Genomic DNA, 14,917 nt, shown 5'->3' with positions numbered 1-14,917 from the left:
TTCATATACCCAAAAGATAGTAAGAAGCATCGACTTTTTCCACAAAAACTGTCTTTCAGAGAATAACCCGTATATGTTCCTTATTGATATGTGAATACTCAAGGGTGCAATGACAAAATAATGATGGGTTGTTATGTTAAATATAGTCCAAAAATGTTCCATTACGAGAACACGAGGTGTAGAAGTTTCGAGAAAAAATGGAAATTATTCAATATATCTGAAACCATGTTAGGAATCACACGTTAAAAGGTAATCCCTCGTTAATCCTTAGGTCGCACAAGTTTCGACAGGTTTCTAACGACATCTGAGAGTTGTTGTTCGTAGAGGTGCGACCTGGTTAACAAAAAAACATATTTTTAAACAGATTTGTGATATTTCAGTGATATTTGATAAACAGTAATAGTGGATAGAAGTTTATATTTTTCAATAAAAAAATTATTTTCAACCTGTGGCGTGGTAACGTGAATTGACTTCATTATTTTTTTTAATAAATTCACGTTTAATTCGAGATAGGAAGTCCTTTTGAGATTTCTCCTACGATACGTCGTTTTTCATAAAAAAATAAAAACTCTTGTATTGTCCTTGAAATTATTGAAAATTCCATTGTATTGAATTCGATCTTACTTCAGTTTTAGTTAGGCAGTGGCACTTTCAATAAACTAAACAATAAAACATATTTTTCGATAAAAAAGGAATTCTCCAATGGGACAGTGGCATGGGCTACGCCATTAACTTACTATTACAAATAACCATTATTATTTTTCTATTTTCCATAAAATTTTTATATTCTTTATTTTTTCAACCCTTTGTGGAATCTAAAGTGAGTATTTCAATTACAATCGTTCAATGTTGAAATTCGTCCTGTATGTATGAAAATATCATCTGACAAAATTTCAAATAAAGATTGATATTGAAATTCTTTTTTTAAATTTGTTTAAATTGGTATCTTCCTTATTTACATTCTTTCCAGAAATTTCAGTATTATGTGTACCTATACATTATACATTGTCACATGTATAAAGGTGACCTGTTGAATAAAACGATTTGCTAGTGAAACTAGTTACAGTGGTTTATTGTTTATTATATATATATTACAGTAACCTATTCAAACTACATATTCTCAACAAAGCTCAAATTTGAATTGGCCATCTATAAATGAAAGAACCAGTCGAGGCCACTGTCTTATATGTGACCATATCTCAATGAAAGAATGGTTGAATGTACAAATTGTATGAAATGGTTTTGCTACGAATGCGTCAAGTGACAGAAGCTGTGAGTTTAAATCAGCATTGAAGGTGTCCTCCTTTTGGTAATACTGATTAGATTAAATGTATAACTTAGCTACTAATGTGCTGCTTTACCCAATTCAGTCATATATATATATATATATATATATATATATATATATATATATATATTTTTATTCACAATATACAGTGGTTTAAATTGGTCTCACTTTGTTAATTTCTGTATTGATTCTTAACATTTTGACACTTGTTTTAGATATGACTACGATAAAGTTAACAATACACAAAAACAGTAAACAAAAAATTTGCGAATTATTAGAATTGACAAACTAAATTGATCCATATAAAAATTTAATAATAGCATAAGATTCAGAAGGTCAGTTAGTCGATGAGAGAGCGAACCAGATCTCGATTCAAGTTAAGTAGGTACGTACTTTCTGATTATTTTTTTCAACATTTGACAAGAATTTATATTCATTATATTTATTTATTGTTCAGTGGGCATAAAATTGAAGATTTTTGAAATGAGGTAAGTTTTATTTCGTTGTCCGATTTTTGTACTGCTCAGAGATGTTTTAACATAATATTCTATTTTTTTTTCTAGTAAAATGTTCGTGGTCGATATTATTCAATAGATATCTATTTTTGTGTATATGCGTAAGTATATGTCTAAGAAATGTTTGTCTTACGTCGCATATTCTTGCTTGTGAAAAGAGTAAATTGCTAGAGAAGGTTAGTTCTTTTCCATACATAATTTTCAGAATTCGTTTCTGTACTGTTTCTAACTTTTTCAGGTGAATAGCAGCGACCCCACCCCAGCTCAATATGGCATATTGAATACGAGATTCCACTAGGGCGAAATAAATGATCTTCAAGTGGTGAGTGTCAAGTAATTTACTCAAATATTTGAATTTAAACAGCATACTTCTTAAGGTTTTTGTAACTTTCTCAATGTGAACATCCCATCTCATATGACTATCCATTGTTACTCCTAAATATTTAATAGTATCTGTTCTGTAAATATCAATAACCGACTCGTTGTTATGAATATTGAGGGTGTTGAAATTTGGTAAATGATTTCTATAAGCTGTAAAAGTCACAAATTTGGTTTTTTCAAAGTTTATTGTTGAAAGTTGATGATTAAACCAGTCAATTATTTTTGGCATATCAGACTCCACTTTTTCTTTCAAGTCATTCCAATTTTCATCCTCATACATTATCACAGTCTCATCTGCGAAGCTGATTATAGTTCCTGTAGTATTTAAAGTTAATAAATTAAGATATATTGAGAATAATAGTGGCCTAAGGACAGTGCCTTGTGGCACACCAAATTGTACTAACTCTTTTGAACTGAGTTTACGTTCAATTTGTACAAATTGTTTCCTCTTATAGATAACTTTCTACTAGATTATAAGTTGTTCCTCGAACTCCAATATTTTCCAGGGTTTCGAGTAGCTGTGTATAGCTCAAAGTATCGAAGGCCTTGGAGAGATCTAAAAATATACACAGACTGGATTTTCCATTATCTATCGCTTTGTAAATTTGGGATGTTGAGCAGGTTATAGCATCTTAGGTAGATTTGCCTTCCCGGAACCCAAACTGTTTTTCTGATATCAAGTTGTATTTCTTTATATAACCGTTAAATCTGTTCTTGAGAGCGTTTTCAAACATTTTCGCAATATTAGATATTGATTTATTTATTTATTTCCTTTTTTATAGAGTGGTTTGATAACGGCTACTTTGAGTATGGAGGGACATACACCAGCTTTCATCATTTTGTTAATAAGATATGCCATGGGTTTGGCGATTTCTCTTTGAATTTCCTTAAGACATTCTGATTTAATTTTATCAATTCCCGGTGATTTTTTTGGTTTTAATGTATTTATAATCTGACATATTTCTTCCTCCTCTACAATTGAAAGAAACATTGAATTTGACATAAACTTTCTAGGTACTGGGTCTGTACTCGGTTTTTGAAATAATGAGGCCAGCTTTTTTCCACTGCCGCATAGTGGTTATTGAAGGCATTTGCAATTTTAAGGTCATCGGTCAATACCTCATTGTGTGTGATAATTTCTTTGATGGTTGATTTTTTTTCTTGCATTCTATACTATTTATTGTGTTCCAAAGGTGTTTCGAGCTTTGTTTGTTTTTTTCAATCTGTGATTTATAATAGTTTAATTTCGTAATTTCCATTAAACGATTCAGACGATTGCGGTGATTTTTAAATTCTTCAACGTAATCTTCGGGTTCTCCCGATATTTCTTATACAGTTGATTTTTTTCATTTATTGATTTTATAAGGGCTTTTGTGACCCAAACTTTACTTTTTTCATCCTCTTTTTTTCTTTTGATTATTTTTGTATGTTTTCCTGTCAGTTCACTTACAAGTTCAATGAAGAATGAAGTAGCCATATCTATATCTGCCATCTCGTAAAATGAACGCCAATCATATTCGCATAATTCTCTCTTCAAGTTCTTGTAATCAGTGTATTCAATATAGGATTCTGTTGAGGCTTGAAGAGGTTCTGACTCAATGGGCATTTTCATTATTTGAGTATAATTATCTGTGATATTTGAGCGCACAATTATTGGCTTACATTTTTCTCTGAACTCATGTGTTTTACATTTCAAAAAAATATGATCAATACATGAAGCAGACTTACCTTGTACTCTAGTATCTTTGATTATCATCGATACAAAATATTTTCATACATTATGTTCAAGTACTCTGATACAATTTCGTCATCCTCAAGTTTGATATTTATGTTCATATCCCCGACAATAATATGGTAATCTGATGTTTTTTTCTTGTTTGTTCCAGGTAAAATTTAAGCTGATTCAGAAATGGTATAACATTCGTGAAAGGAGGTCTATAAAGAGATGTGATTATTAATTTCTATTTGTTTCGAGTATTGATTTGAATTTATATTGCTTTGCATTCACCAATGCTGATAATGTTCGACACGTAATTTGAGTTTTCCCTTATATACACAACAACACCATCGTTTTTATTGATATTTACCTCATTGTAAATAGTCTCGTACCCACTTTTACTGAAGAAATTAATGTCTTGAATCAACCAAGTTTTTGTTAGAATAATACAATAGAACACTGTATCTGTTTCGCTTAAATATAAATCAAATTCATCAATATTTTTTGTTATGCTTCTAATATTTTGGTGTACGAATGAAAAGGTATTGTTATTGCAAGTATCAACAGGGTGATCCGATATACTGCACATTTGTTCAAGCTCGATTGTATTGACTGTTTTGTATTCATAATCTCTAATGTACTGATCCATATTGCTTATACAATATATAAAATGAAAGATGATAGTTTGATGAAAACAACAAAGACTTATAATTAATGGATGATGATAGTGTAATGAAGTTTTTCTTTGCTATTACTTTGATTTTTTTCCAAATTTACTGAAGACGAGTTAGAATGAAGTTTCATAATTTTGCTTGGTTTTTCTTGGTTCGTTTTCTCTCGAAAGCACGAATGAGATTTGTAGCTGTTCTTCTGGACTTTCCGAGTGTAGAAGCAGTTTCTGCGTCGGTGTAGCAGGAGTACTATTTGTCTTTGGTACAACTTCGTCTTTTTCGATTCTTAGTAACTCCTCAACTGTAAACTCATTGCCATTTATCACCAACTTGTTTCTTCTGATGTAGCAATTCCTTTCTCCTCTCCCCCTTTCTTCTGTTAAGTGTCTTCTCAAAATTCTGTATTCTTCTTATTCCTTTTTTGTGAGATCGTGTACGATGGAAATACCAGAATCTTTTAACTTTTTAACGTTTCGTAGTACATTCTTTTTCGTTAAGTAGGAAATGAATTCTACTTTAACAGAACATACCCAATAACACATACCCAATCGGTATATCTTATTTATATCCTTGTAAGTGATATCAATCTCAAGACGGTTATTTAATTCTTGAACAACATTTTCTACTGAAATGTCCTCTTCTACACCTATTCCATAAATGACAATGTTGTTTTCTTTGCTGTTTTTCTCTGGAAATTCAACCTTATTTCTCAAGGAGAAATTTTCTTATTATATATATATATATATATATATATATATATATATATATATATATATATATATATATATATATACAGGGTCCTGCAACAATGGCGCGGTGTTCCATATCTCTATATAGGAAGCAGATAGGAATCTAATTTTCTATAATATTACCTTATTGCTCGAGCTCGACAAAATAAAAATATTGGCGGTCACACAGGGTGTTCGATTTTTTCTGGGCGGATCCCAACTGTGTCTTTTTAAATGGCAACCTATATTTTTTATCGCTTTTTCGGTTTCTTCATAGAAAATAAAATAAACTTTATGTATATCTGCACTTCGAAAATATTGATGGTTTTCGAGATATCTACCATGACAGGTTTTTTTTTCCAATATTCGTCACTCAGAATATTTGAAATTATAAAGTGGTGCCAAGTCCAGTTGAAATTTTTTTTTTGGTCGAATATTCTACATTGGTAACTCTCTCAAACGATATATCTGAAATCGACCTGTGATATACAGGGTATGAAAAACCGCTTGCCAAATATTGTAAATGAAAATTTGCAAAATCTTCCTTATATTAAATGGAACACCCTGTATATTATTGATCCATAAGAAGCGCCAACGAAACCTCTACAAATTTCATTAAGTATTCCCTATGGCTAAGTTCAATAGTTTTTCTTAAATGAGCATTTCTTTCGAAAAATGGTCATTTTTTCAAAGCGAAATCCATTTGACGACTGATAAGAATATACAAAAAATACCCTTTCCTTAAAATATCGCCCATTCCTAAAATTACCTGTTGCTAGATAAACAAGTTGCGAATTACACCACAAAATGGACGTTCTTGAATAGTTACAATAATTTCAAAAATCTCGGAATTTGTGCCATATTCTTTCGGTCTAAAACAACCTTTCAGCGAATGAAATATTTATTGGAAATCAAGTAGTCTGGCAAATGACAGAACAAAATATTTGGCTGCAAATGAATATTGAAATTTTTAGTCAATCGTGAAGTTGAACTGTCGTATAATTTCATCAGAATGTTGTTATCAAAAAGTGATTTGATTGATATGATTTTCATATTAGGTGAATCAGACAGGAATTGTTTATTGGCAAGTAGAATTTACTCTCAACGGTATCCAGATAGAAAGGCATCCGAAAGGTCTTGGGACGATTCGTTGAAACTGGATCTATTAATTATTCCAAACATGAGCGCATCAAGCCAGCTACTAATGAAGATAATGAATTGCAAGTTCTTCTTGCTGTTGAAGAAGATCCTAGTAGGAGTCAAAGACAAATTGGGGAAATAGTGGATATAAGTGAGAGATCAGTTCAACGAGTATTGAAGAAACATCGCTTGCATCCATACCACGTTCAGTTACATCAAGAACTACTGTATGCTGATTTCGAGAAAAGAGTGAGATTTTGCAATTGGGCCATGAACAAAATTCGTCGAAACGAATATTTTTTCAATAATATTTTATGGTCGGATGAATCGACATTCCATAAAAATGGATTTGTAAATCGACATAATTACCATTATTATGCGACAGAAAATCCTCACTTATTGAGACAGGTGGATTATCAACATAGGTGGTCGATAAATGTCTGGGGAGGCATCATTGGAGAATATGTAATTGGTCCATACTTTTTTGAGGGACATATGAATGGTGCAATGTATCTCAATTTCTTACGAAATGATTTACCAGGTTTGTTAGATGATATTCCTCTTGACCTCCGCAATAGAATGTGGTTACAACATGATGGTGCACCTGCTCACTATTCGGCAGAAGTGAGAGATCATCTAAATGAAGTATTTCCCAATAAATGGATAGGACGGAATGGGCCTGTACGGTGGCCCGCTAGATCACCAGATTTGACGAAACTAGATTTTTCCTTATGGGGATACATAAAAAATATGGTTTACGTTGAGCCACCAACTTCTCCCGAAAATATGCGACTTAGAATAACGAATGCTTTTCGCAGCATTACACCAGCTGTCTTGCGCAGGGTAGAACAGTCTTTCAAACATAGACTTCAGCTCTGCATTCAAGAAAATGGAAGACATGTTGAACATATTTTATAAAAGTTTCATTATCAACCTTAATTAAACTCTCCCTTTTGTAGTTTTGTAATTTGCCAGTTGACAAATTTGAATATCTAGAACTCAAGCTCTGAATGAATATAATAACATGAAAAAAAGAGTTGTTTATAATGTTTCTTTCTTTTAACTTGTTTGGTTTGATATTGCACGATTTATGAGTGAAATTCTGCATCCAATGAAAAAATAATTTTCCATTTAGCAAAAAGTGATAGGTACATACATTTATTTCGTTAAAAAATATTTGTTTGGACACCTTCTAATGTACAAAATTGAAACAAGATATCTTTCGTATATTTTTATCAGTCGTCAAATGGATTTCGCTTTGAAAAAATGACCATTTTTCGAAAGAAATGCTCATTTAAGAAAAACTATTGAACTAAGCCATAGGGAATACTTAATGAAATTTGTAGAGGTTTCGTTGGCGCTTCTTATGGATCAATAATATACAGGGTGTTCCATTTAATATAAGGAAGATTTTGCAAATTTTCATTTACAATATTTGGCAAGCGGTTTTTCATACCCTGTATATCACAGGTCGATTTCACATATATCGTTTGAGAGAGTTACCAATGTAGAATATTTGACCAAAAAAAATTTCAACTGGACTTGGCACCACTTTATAATTTCAAATATTCTGAGTGACGAATATTGGAAAAAAAAACCTGTCATGCTAGATATCTCGAAAACCGTCAATATTTTCGAAGTGCAGATATACATAAAGTTTATTTTATTTTCTATGAAGAAACCGAAAAAGCGATAAAAAATATAGGTTGCCATTTAAAAAGACACAGTTGGGATCCGCCCAGAAAAAATCGAACACCCTGTGTGACCGCCAATATTTTTATTTTGTCGAGCTCGAGCAATAAGGTAATATTATAGAAAATTAGATTCCTATCTGCTTCCTATATAGAGATATGGAACACCGCGCCACTGTTGCAGGACCCTGTATATATATATATATATATATATATATATATATATATATATATATATATATTATATATATATATATATATACATATATATATATATATATATATATATATATATATATATATATATATATATATATATATATATATATATATATATTATATATATATATATATATATATATATATATATATTGCCAGAATTCAAGAATGTTTCATACCTGATGAATGGAAAGTTGTCAAAAACTTGAAACTGTGCAGATTGTGTCTAAAACAACATGGCTTCCATGGGAATTCCTAGTGAGATGTAATGAGGATCACTGCCAATGGAAGCATCATCCACTTCTTCATAACAACTTTGACAGAATCCATCATCCATATCGAATGCATCCATAATATCGGAAGTTAACGTTTATCATCAAAACTCTTCACTAAGTGTTCGTTTCCGAATATTAACGTTACCGTCAAAAATGGAGATAGAGAAGAAACAACGTTTGCTTTTTCGGAAGTAGGATTATCAATATATATGGTAGATGAAGATATCGCTAAAGATCTCGTAATGAAAGGAGAAACGGAACCTTTGAGTCTGAAATGGATCAGTGAACAGAATCGTATTGAAAATAACTCACGAAAAATACGTCCCTCAATCATGGGTAATTTTACAGGCGCTAGGTTCTGTACGAACAGTAAAATCTTATAGCCTGCCGCAACAAATCCTAGTGGTAGCAAAACTTACATTATAATTATCAGTGAATAGAACTAAAGTGAGTGATGGAGAATTCTACGACACATTAAAGACATTTTTCATAGTTGAAAGTCTTGGAGTTGGAGCCACAAATACTATTTCCTCAAAAGAACTCAGAAGAATACATCCTGCAGTCTACAATAGTTCAAGAGAAAAAATGTTATAGAATTGGCTTGATCTGAAAATATATTACCTACTATAAAAGGTCCTGGCAGCCGTGAAATTGCCCTTCAAAGGCGGGAATGTATAAAAAAATGAATGAGGCATGTTGAAGACCTTATCAAAAAAGAGTATGTGAGAAAGCTCACTACATTAGAATTGGCTTAGCAATTTGAAAGAGTTTGGTAATTGCCTGTTTCCGAACAAATCAGGAAAGTTCAGACTGGTTTGGAATGCTGCGCCAACAGTAAATTGAATGTCACTGAATTCATCATTCCTGAAAGGTAACGATTAGTTTTCTTCTAGGAGTATTATTACTGATATTTCAAGAGAGAAGAATTCCATTTACTGATAAACGAAATGTTTTTGAGGAGTGGAGTATGAAACGAGGACCAACATGTACAACGTTTCTTCTGGCGAGATGGTGATCCCAATAGACCCCTGGATACATATGTCATGAGAGTTTTGACTTTCGGTGCACCCCCCCCCCCCCCCCGTTGTAAGCAATTTGTAAAAAATACAAATTCCTGCAAATTCTCATCAGTCGAGTCCATCCCATGCATGATGGGAATAGTGCTATGAGATTGCCAAACAGGATGCTTACATTCATTTTCAGGCCAACTTTGAAATTAGGAGCAGCCATTCAAATTCATAAATATTGATAAAAACAATGAATTGTTCCTCTCAGAGTCCAGAAGAAATCGTCATGAATATGGATTCCGTAGAAACTACAGAAAAAGTTCTGGGCATATGGTGGTATTTAAACACGGATTTTCTCATATTATCGCTGAAGTATAATAAAGAAACAAAGGAGTTCTTCAAGACAGAAAAATGCGTACAAAACTATATTCAAAAATTCTTCTCCAAGAAATATGAAGGTATAAAATTACATGATTGATTATAGGACAAAGAAAATGACTTTTGTCTAATTTCTACGGTCGTAACAAATAAAAACCTTAGTAGACATTAGAAAAAAGGTAATTTCTCTATCCTATATTCAGTTTACTTGAAAATGGTTTAATAGACCGTAAGCGGTCGTAACAAATAAAAATCTTAGTAGAAATTAGACAAAAGATATTTTCTTTATCCTCTATTCTTCATCCTATATCTATATCTAAGTGGAAATTAGACAAAAGTTATTTATCCCATATTCAATATGAATTTCTACAAAATAAATAGGTCATCAATCGAACATGGGATGATCCTACGAACCGGCTGCGAAGTAGTATACGTAGACTGTACAATTGGCGGTTCTTGATGAATAATTATTACTAACCGAGTTTTATGATTGGCTGAAATTGAATATGAAGTCATGTTACGATGACGAAAAGAAATCGGGGAATGCGGGGATGGTAATCGCTGTCGTGTTCAGTTCAGGAACTGATCGCGATTTGAGTGTTGAAATTCAATATTGGTACATAAGGAAGAAATTGAATACTTCCGGCCATAACAGAAGCTGCTGTGACAAAACTCTTCAGAATTGGATAAAGAAACAAAGATTTAGATTTAAAATAATAAACAAACGTCAAGCAGTTATGGAAAGCAGAAGAATAGTGGAATTGCGTAACAAATACTTAGAACAAATAACTAAATATAGACAATAACGACGGCAAATTTTCTATTTGGACGAAACTTGGTATGACACTCACGACACAGTTACGAAAGGGTGGACTAATGGTTCGAGAATGTGTATGCTTAACATGCCTGCAAACAAACGATCGCGACTAATCATTGTGTATTGTATAGGAAGTAAAGAATGGGTTCCGAATGTTTTGATATTATGTGGAAAAAAAATTTGAGAACTGCAATGTTGACTATCATGAGAACATGGAAGCTAATATTTTCGAGGAATTGTTTGAAAACACATTGATCCCAAATTTGGATGCGAATAGTGTAATAGTTCTTGAGAACGCTTTCTATCATTTGCGACAGCTCATCAAAGTACCGAATAAAAATTCGAGGAAAGATGAAATACAAAGTTTTTTAATGGATAACAATTTTTATTTTGAAAATTACTATACCAAAAACCAACTACTTGAAGTTTTACAGACAAAAACATTTGAAAAAGTGTATGCCCTTGAGAGTATTGTTGAAAAGTATGGACACACCCCATTTTTGTGTTTCAATCCCATCGAGTTGATTTGTGGAAAATTGAAACAAAACATCAGGCCGAAGAAGACTGGCAGAAAAGGATTAAAATAGTAATTTTAGTTGAAAAAGACTATATGGAGATTAGACACTTCCATATTAATGGTGGAAATAAATTCATTATTGATTTAGTTAGTGAAGTGTTTTTGATGCGATCGATTGTGTGAGTAAGTAGTATTCAGAAGTATTTTCAATTATCACCCTGTTATTTGAATCCCTACTTTCCAACTCACCTATATAAACGAAATATGTATTACATATAATATATATATATATATATATATATATATATATATATATATATATATATATTATATGGTGCAACTAATTTTCCTTTATTTTCAGTATTTTAATATTAAATTTCACAATAAGGATTTGAAGCTTTACATCTTCTATTAATTATCTGCGAGCGCTTTCGACAGCTGGTTGTACTGTCATCTTCTAGGCATCCCTAGGCACTAGTTTGAGGAGCGCCTAGAAGATATATATATATATATATATATATATATATATATATATATATATATATATATATATATATATAATATATACGGCTTGAGTAGGTTCTTGAATCCTGTTTGGTATAGTTGTTTCGTGGTTCTTGAGTTTTGGATTCTCTTGGAAAATGGAAAGTTCTCTTTAATTTATGAATCAAGACATTTCGCCCCTGGCTAGAGGCTTTTTCAATTGTTTATTTAAAAATGTTGTTATAACACATTGGACATTTGACTGGTTTCCTGAAAAAGAATTCAATTTTTATGTCTATTGCCTTTTCTTTAAATTGGTACATTTGTTGAGCGTTTATAATCTTTTGTTTTGTACGTACCTTGCTTAAATTATTGATGACACTTCAAAATGTAAATAATATTGATGTGCTGTTCTTCTTCTTATTTGATAGTGATTGATAGTGAAAGTTCTGGTCATGTTCTTTATGTTTTTGATGTTTTTTTTTTTGACAAATTGGAATGAGCGTTGTTTTCTTGAAAATGGCAGGTGGAGGGATCTTCTGTGTGTGTCGTTTTGGTGATTGAGGAAGATGAGGACGTAAATGACGTATTTATGAGGATTGAGGGAGATGAGGGCGGAAATGACGTATTTATGTCAATCAACGAAACGACACACGCAGAAGATCCCTCCACCTATCATTTTCAAGAAAACAACGCTCATTCCAATTTCTCAAAAAAAACATCAATATTGTTTGCATTTTGAAAAGTTAACAATAATTTTAAACAAAGTATGTACAAAACAAAAGATTGTAAACGTTCAACAAATGTATCAATTTAAAGGAAAGGGATTAGAAATAAAAATTGTATTCTATTTCAGGAAACCAGTCAAATGCCCAATGTGTTATAACAAAATTTTTAAATAAACAATTGAAAAATCCCCTAGCCAGGGGTGAAACGTCATGATTCATAAATAAAAGAAAACTTTCCATTTTCCAAGAAGATCCAAAACTCAAGAACCACGGAACAAATATATATAATATAGTTATTGTGATTCCTATATAATCAGAAATGATTATTGAATAACGAAATTAGTTAGCTCCCCAACTATAATATTAAAGGGGAGCTGTTGGAAGGTAGGTTGCACTATATCAAAAACATCAAAACATCAATATTGTTTGCATTTTGAAAAGTTAACAATAATTTTAAACAAAGTATGTACAAAACAAAAGATTGTAAACGTTCAACAAATGTATCAATTTAAAGGAAAGGGATTAGAAATAAAAATTGTATTCTATTTCAGGAAACCAGTCAAATGCCCAATGTGTTATAACAAAATTTTTAAATAAACAATTGAAAAATCCCCTAGCCAGGGGTGAAACGTCATGATTCATAAATAAAAGAAAACTTTCCATTTTCCAAGAAGATCCAAAACTCAAGAACCACGGAACAAATATATATAATATAGTTATTGTGATTCCTATATAATCAGAAATGATTATTGAATAACGAAATTAGTTAGCTCCCCAACTATAATATTAAAGGGGAGCTGTTGGAAGGTAGGTTGCACTATATCGTTTACTTGAACTATACCTACAAGTATTCTGCTTGTAATGTATAAAGTTATATTACGCATTTTTCATAATGGTTTACCACCTAGTAACGGCTACATCCATCAAGGCATTCAAATGACTCGTGAAAAAGTTTCTCAAAATAGTTTTGATTTTTTATAGTTCAACAAATTAATGCTGGTTGGGGTATTAGAATACACAAATTCAATAAGAAGATATCTGCCAACTATTTTGAAGGGTCAAATGGCAATGGTGTGTTCCTGGACAGGACAAACATAATTTCAATGTTGGAGATATGACAGTGGTAGCAATCTTGAGAATTGAGTGATCATTTTATATTATCTATTACCCAGGCGAGTACCTATATAAAATGTGTTAAATGTGGTAATAAGGATCTCTACAATAGAGTGGAAAAATTTCATTGTTCACAAATGCTGAATTGATCATCTACCTCTTTTCTTCTCATGCTTCTGCTATAATTACATTTTGTTAATGAATTTTTTTAGTTTGTTTTGAAAATCTTGTTTGAGACTCATTCAGTGTTACTGTTTTGGAAAATTAGTAATTGGTTGAAAGAGAATAGACCTCTCTAACCTTTATTTAATTAATAAGGTTACACAAATATCTTTTCTTATATACCCATTAAATGTTTTAAAAAATAATTGTTGAAAATTAAATTCGTCTCTTGCAGATGCTATAAAAACACTTCCGTACTATACCAAGGACAAGGAATTTGAGTTGGTTGTGATGCACTGGTTGCGTTTTGCCAAACAGCGCCTCAAAAAATTAGTAAAAACTTCAGAAAGGTAATATCTCAGCCAAAGCAAACACTCAGCTTCTTTCAAATTATTTTGTTTTTCTTACATTTCAATTAAAATTTATCAAACTCTGAATGAATCATTATTTTTCACTTTTGCACCTTTTCACTTTTGCACCTGTTGAATATTTCAACTCGAGGAGATGCTGATAAAATTTAGGTATAAAATATTGCTAGCCGAAATTCCAGAAAATGTCAAACCTACTGCAAACCTTTTATCATTTCTTAGAAGCTGTTCGATGAAAATGCCTCAGTTCTATATCACTAACTATTGGTATATTCAGTTTAAATACTATAAGTAGGTACTTTGGTATTTATTTCATAATGTTCAAGAACTCTTTCATTTGGAGACCTGCGTTTATGTGGAATGAACTTTTTGAAAACGTTTTTCCAAATGGATATAATCTCCAGCGATTCAAATCCAATGTGAATGCGAGAGGATGAATCCTTATTTTCACTTGATAATCGTAATCAGAAACAGATTAAATCAACCTAACTTGAAGTCATTACTGAGACGTGTACTGATTTTCAATTCATTTCAATTAAATTCAATGATGAAAAAATGTTTTTTCGTTGGAGATGGAATTACCTGATACTTGATGAAAATTTTTAATTAACTTATTGAAAAAATAATAAAAAGAGATTTTCACAAACCAGTTTGACATTACCGAAACATTTTACAAAAGCTGTTTCGTAAAACTGGTTTTTAAAAATCTCACATCGAAG

General features: G+C 31.5%; 1 long non-coding RNA gene across 1 annotated transcript in view; it reads right to left on the bottom strand.

The window, feature by feature from the left end:
- The window catches only part of LOC141479897 (uncharacterized), a 45,392-nt gene that overhangs the window by 12,658 nt on the left and 17,817 nt on the right, over positions 1-14,917 (bottom strand). The gene's annotated exons all lie outside the window — the stretch shown is intronic.

Source organism: Leptinotarsa decemlineata, unplaced genomic scaffold (genome assembly GCF_025532065.1).
Source record: "Leptinotarsa decemlineata unplaced genomic scaffold, Ldec_3_MD MMD2_tig00002159_RagTag_RagTag, whole genome shotgun sequence".
NCBI lineage: Eukaryota > Metazoa > Arthropoda > Insecta > Coleoptera > Chrysomelidae > Leptinotarsa > Leptinotarsa decemlineata.
Note: the sequence above shows the minus strand (reverse complement) of the source record. Positions and strands in the feature narration are given on the sequence as shown.